Source organism: Echiichthys vipera (genome assembly GCF_963691815.1).
Source record: "Echiichthys vipera genome assembly, chromosome: 19".
NCBI lineage: Eukaryota > Metazoa > Chordata > Actinopteri > Perciformes > Trachinidae > Echiichthys > Echiichthys vipera.
In genome coordinates, this window is record NC_139844.1 from 25,705,523 (window position 1) to 25,711,522 (window position 6,000).

Genomic DNA, 6,000 nt, shown 5'->3' on the forward strand with positions numbered 1-6,000 from the left:
TACTGCTGCTGCTACTGTTACTGCTGCTGTTACTGCTGCTACTGCTGCTGCTGTTACTGCTGCTGCTGTTACTGCTGCTACTGCTGCTGCTGTTACTGCTGCTGCTGTTACTGCTGCTGCTGCTGCTGTTACTGCTGCTGTTACTGCTGCTGCTGCTGCTGTTACTGCTGCTGCTGTTACTGCTGCTGCTACTGTTACTGTTACTGCTGCTGTTACTGCTGCTGCTGCTGTTACTGCTGCTGCTGCTGTTACTGCTGCTGTTACTGCTGCTACTGCTGCTGCTGCTGCTGCTGCTGCTGCTGCCGCTGCTGCCGCTGTTACTGCTGCTGCTGCTGCTGCTGCCGCTGCGAGCTCTTGGAGTTTGAGACCAGCTTAAGTGCAACTATCACGTTACCTTTCTGCGGCCTGGTGCGGCGTTTGAGCAGCTGGATGCCTCTTTGTGATGTGACTGTAATGATTCATACCTCACACATCAGAGGGCTGCACAAACGCCAGCCTGCCGACCGTGCACCAGGTGGATCAGCGCTCCTTTGATCATGACGACACAGATTCAACCCCAAAGTGATGTATCGCATGCACTGCTGTGTAGCTTTGCATACATATTTTAATCACTGTAGGGGGGGTGTAGAGGTAAAACTTCATACATGAGTGCGTTATGATACAAAGAATAAAAGGTACTTGCGTTAATGCGTTCCTTCCTGATTGGATTTCCTTCAGAAGCTCTTTTTGTGGCAGCCGAGCAGAGTTAAGTAAGTACAAAGGAAACACTGCGATGCAACATAAAGGCGTCCCCCCACCCCACCCAACGCTCGCCTCAGGCAACAAGTAACGCAACGGCAGGTTAAAAACCACAAAGTGAAAAAAGTGGCAGAGTTTGAGAGGGCGTGAGATGCCATATCCTGTTTTTCTGTCAGAGACGCTAAAACTGAGCGGTGACAGAACAAAACTGCGATCTCACAGCTACTGCTCTGACACAGCAATGGATGACCCGTGTTTCACACACACACACACACACACACTGTACAAATGTGTCCTGTCAGGGTCTGGATGTAGTGTGTGTGTGTGTGTGTGTGTGTGTGCACGCACGGCATCTGAAACCTCTCCATGGTTCACAAGCGCTGCACAAAACCCAACATAAACGGATTAGTCAGTTCACATCAGCCGTACACTTGGAACAAAGGGTAAGATCATCAGGTGAGGATAAAGTAGTATTTACCGGGACACTGGGCCCGTTACCGGGATGTTCCAAAACAATGCATCAACTATATTATTTACACCTTTCTAAGCACTTTCAAGGTCCATTTTAAAGCTTTTCCAGCACCTTACAGTTACATAGTTCTACAAATACACAGACAAACGTCTTTTTTTCCATTAAAACCATGTTAAAAGAGATGCTATTATATTATTAACATACATACAGAACAGAAATTGTTTCTTATATCAGAAGGATAAGAGATAAAATGAGATTTCTTTTCTATAGCACCCGTACGAACCCTGTATTTAGTTTTAAACATCCATATCCAGGTGATAGTGCTAAATAGGGGTCTTGCCACTTCCAACATACAGGGTTCCTGCACCTTTTCTGAGGTCATTCAAGACCTTTTTAAGCACTTTCAAGGTCCATTTTCAAGCTTTTTCAGCACCTTACAGCTGTGGTAGATTATATATTTCTACAAATACAGATTGAAGACTATTAATGCACTTTTTTCTTCATTAAAATCACGTAAATACGGATGCTATTATGTTCTAAACAACTGAAATTGTTCTGTGATGCCTGACAGATAAGAATAAACTATTTCTATTCTGAAGCTGTTTGTTGTGAAAGGAATGCAGATTAAATTTCAAGCACGTTTTCCAAAACTGAAGCACTTTCAAGGATCACCTGTGTGAACCCTGAACATACGGTTCATAAGCTACAGTCTTTCACCGACAGTGTGTTGTGTGAATTATGCGTCTGAAAGCAAAAGTCTGATCCCTTCATAGAGTCAAAGAGAACCAGAGTTGGTTCACACGTGGTTGGAAGTGCCACATCATTTGGATTTCTTTGTTTTAAAGATGGTGCTGCTTACAGTAATAACATGGCACCTCTCTTTAGGGGCTACATGCAGCCGTGCGTGCCCGAACTCGTCCCCACCGTGTGAGAGTGAACACTGAGGCACACGTCCCGACCGGGCCATGCAAAGAACATGCAAAGCATTTCAACCTCTTCAGATCGGGGCCTTGCACAACAGCCATTGTCCGCTACGTTTACGTCGCAGAATTCAACCGGCATTCCTGAAATGCTGCAATTACAGGCTGGCATACCGACGTATGCACACATGTGCACGGACACACTGTTGTTGGGGAGCGCAGCTGTTGCTGTATGTCCTCTCCCACAAAAGAGCAGGATTTCAGTGAACAGCACATTCCTCTCTCGCTGAAATCGTCTCAAGGTGGTTTGAAACGCAGAGCTGGGGTCAGATATGTAGCTGGTTTTGAGCCCTGACAACCCTGATGCTGGACACATCATTGATTTTGCTGCTGTTCGAACAGCAAACCAATACGGACTCTTGGAAAATCCTTACGCGTGACTCATTTCTTCAACAATCAATGGGACCATGTAACTCTACCTCCCCACCACATTCTGGAGTTTACTGGGTACAACCTCCTACACCTCAAAACTGCAATGACTCAGAATACTGACTCATAATTCTGCACTTAATGAACCGTGCACAATGATGTATTGTTGTTGTTGTTGGATGTAATGAAGTGCTACTCCCATGGGGCAGAGCAGAGTCACTGGTTGGCAGCTCATGGTGAAAGATGTCTATTCTACTGTATTCTGTGTCAAAGGAGGGGAAGGAAACTGGTGTACGTCGTTTACAACTATAGCCTGAGACCAAAATAATAATAATAATAATAACAACTTAAGTTTCCTCTAGGGGCCAAAACGTGTGCTAAAGTGTCCTCTAGGAGCCAAAACATGTGCAAAAGTGTCCTCTAGAAACCAAAACATGTGCTAAAGTGTCCTCTAGGAGCCAAAGCGCGTGCTAAAGTGTCCTCTAGGAGCCAAAACATGTGCTAAAGTGTACTACAGGAGCCAAAACATGTGCTAAAGTGTCCTCTAGGAGCCAAAACATGTGATAAAGTGCCCTACAGGAGCCAAAGCGTGTGCTAAAGTGCCCTCTAGGAGTCAAACTGTGTGCAAAAGTGTCCTCTAGGAGCCAAAACGTGTGCTAAAGTGTCCTCTAGGAGCCAAAACATGTGCAAAAGCGTCCTCTAGGACCCAAAACGTGTGCTAAAGTGTCCTCTAGGAGCCAAAGCGCATGCTAAAGTATCTCTAGGAGCCAAAACATGTGCTAAAGTGTACTACAGGAGCCAAAGTGCGTGCTAAAGTGTCCTCTAGGAGCCAAAATGTGTGCTAAAGTGTCCTCTAGGAGCCAAAACATGTGCTAAAGTGTCCTCTAGGAGCCAAACTGTGTGCAAAAGTGTCCTCTAGGAACCAAAACATGTGCTAAAGTGTCCTCTAGGAGCCAAAACATGTGATAAAGTGCCCTACAGGAGCCAAAACATGTGCTAAAGTGTCCTCTAGGAGCCAAACTGTGTGCAAAAGTGTCCTCTAGGGGCCAAAACATGTGCTAAAGTGCCCTACAGGAGCCAAAACCAGGCTAAAGTGCTCTCTAGGAGCCAAAATGTGTGCTAAAGTTTCCTATAGAAGCCAAACGTGTGCTAAAGTGAAAGATGTCTATTCTACTGTATTCTGTGTCAGAAGAGGAGAAGGAAACAGTTGCTGGTATTAGTCATTTACAACCAAATAATCCTAAAAAATCATAACAAATAAAATAATGTATTAAATAATCCTAAAAAAAATCATAACAAATAAAAAATGTATTAAATAATCATAAAAAAATCATAACAAATAAAATAATGTATTAAATAATCATAAAAAAATCATAACAAATAAAATAATGTATTAAATAATCATAAAAAAATCATAACAAATAAAATAATGTATTAAATAATCATAAAAAAATCATAACAAATAAAATAATGTATTAAATAATCATAGGAAATCACTAAAAAATCATAAATATATATATTATTCAAAACAAGCCTTGTAATAAATTATGAATATTAGTCTTTATGTCGCACAGGTGTTTTAACACAGTTGAATAAAACGGTTTAGATGAATAATAGTTTTTATTCTGAGCATCAAACCGACTTTACTCGGTTGTCTGAACGCAGTGATTGCGGATGAGAGACTCGTTAAACTGTTATAACCTAAATCTCTTCACTCACTCACGTAATGAGGCGATTAAAGGTGGAAACAGCGACACAAACACATCTGTAGGTGAAGTGTCAGCGGGGGAAACTCACGGTAATGCGCCTCCACTGCGGCAGCTACTCAGGAGCTAACGTTAAGTTTGCTCGGCTAACCGGTCCGCCTGTTAGCCGGCTGTCAAACCCACCCAACAACGGGTGTTTCCCCGGTAAAACACACTAAAACGGGCAAACGCGGTGGTAAACAAGAGTCTAACCACTCTTGTAGAGGGTTTAACGCCACCACATGAGTAACTTGAGCGCTCAAAAGCGGCTAACGTCTCGGTTAGCTCGCTCGCTCGCTCGCTCGCTCGCTAGCGCTTCCTCCCCGGCATCTCTTCCCATGTGAACGCGTTTGACAGTCACCGATTTGAAGGGGGTACGCAATTAGTCACAACACCAGGTGGAGTAAAACCCAACTTAGCGGCCGTTAAACACGAAGTAAAGTTGGTTACACACGACAGCTCACCTGTACGTCCCTCCGGGTGGTACTTTTGAGGGTGTTGTGTGGGTCTCGGTAGTACTTTCACCGACCTTCAGCTCCGTCTGTCCCCGGTAGCGACGGACAACAACACTCCGCGGCACACTCACTCCTCCCTCCGCCACCACACGAACTACAGAGCCAAGCCCCGCCCCTCCGCGTTTGTGATTGGTCAATATTAGGGACAGTGCAAAATGAGCCAATTAAAACCGCTGTTGTAAGTGAGCGTCAAAAAAAGTTCAGGATGAAAACTCAGCACCTTTAAGAAGCTTTATTTGTCTTTATACTCGTGCTTCAATGCTTTAACTTCATGTGATCATTTGTTTAAGGATTAAAACAGGCTTTTATGATGGCGGTCGCCCCTACTAATGGTTGAAAACGTGTGCTAAAGTGCCCTCTTGGAATTAAAATGTGCAAAAGTGCTCTATAGGAGCCATAACGTGCTAAAGTGCCCTCTTGGAGTCAAAATGTGTGCAAAAGTGCCCTCTAGGAATCAAAACGTGTGCTAAAGTGCCCTCTTGGAGTCAAAACATGTGCTAAAGTGTCCTCTAGGAATCAAAACATGTGCTAAAGTGCCCTCTTGGAGTCAAAATGTGTGCAAAAGTGCCCTCTAGGACTCAAAACATGTGTTAAAGTGTCCTCTAGGACTCAAAACATGTGTTAAAGTGTCCTCTAGGACTCAAAACATGTGTTAAAGTGCCCTCTAGGACTCAAAACATGTGTTAAAGTGTCCTCTAGGACTCAAAACATGTGTTAAAGTGCCCTCTAGGAGTCAAAATGTGTGCAAAAGTGCACTCATGGAGTCAAAACGTGTGCTTAAGTGCCCTCTAGGAGTCAAAACATGTGCTAAAGTGTTCTCTTCAGTGGCAAGAACACGCTATATGTGCCCTTTCTGTGTCTGTGAATTTCTAGAATTGATTGACAAACTAATAAACTGCAAATATGATCATGATAAATATTTGTTTATAAATTTTGTTTATGAACGCTTGTTTGTAATGTTGTATTTAATGGTTTAGTAAGTGTTTGCATTTGTATTTTGTGCTTTTTTAACCATGTGTAATCATGTGTTTTATGAAATAACACTGTTTAAATTAACTAATAATAATAATAAAAACTGAAATACTTCTGTTTTGGCCTCGTAACTTTCATAACCGGGTCCAGTTTCAGAATTAGAGGACGTCAGAGTGAACTTCCTGCATTAAGATTGATGGATGAAGTCA

At 43.1% G+C, this 6,000-nt stretch overlaps 1 protein-coding gene across 2 annotated transcripts in view; it reads right to left on the minus strand.

The window, feature by feature from the left end:
- Window positions 1–4,892, minus strand: part of fam49a (family with sequence similarity 49 member A) — a 42,202-nt gene extending 37,310 nt beyond the window's left edge. Inside the window, exon 1 of one of the 2 annotated variants that reach the window (XM_083934410.1) lies at window positions 4,769–4,892. The gene's annotated coding sequence lies outside the window, so the exon portion shown is untranslated. The remainder of the gene's footprint in view (window positions 1–4,768) is intronic. The other variant, XM_083934409.1, reaches the window with a different exon arrangement.
- Window positions 4,893–6,000: the final 1,108 nt, after the last annotated feature.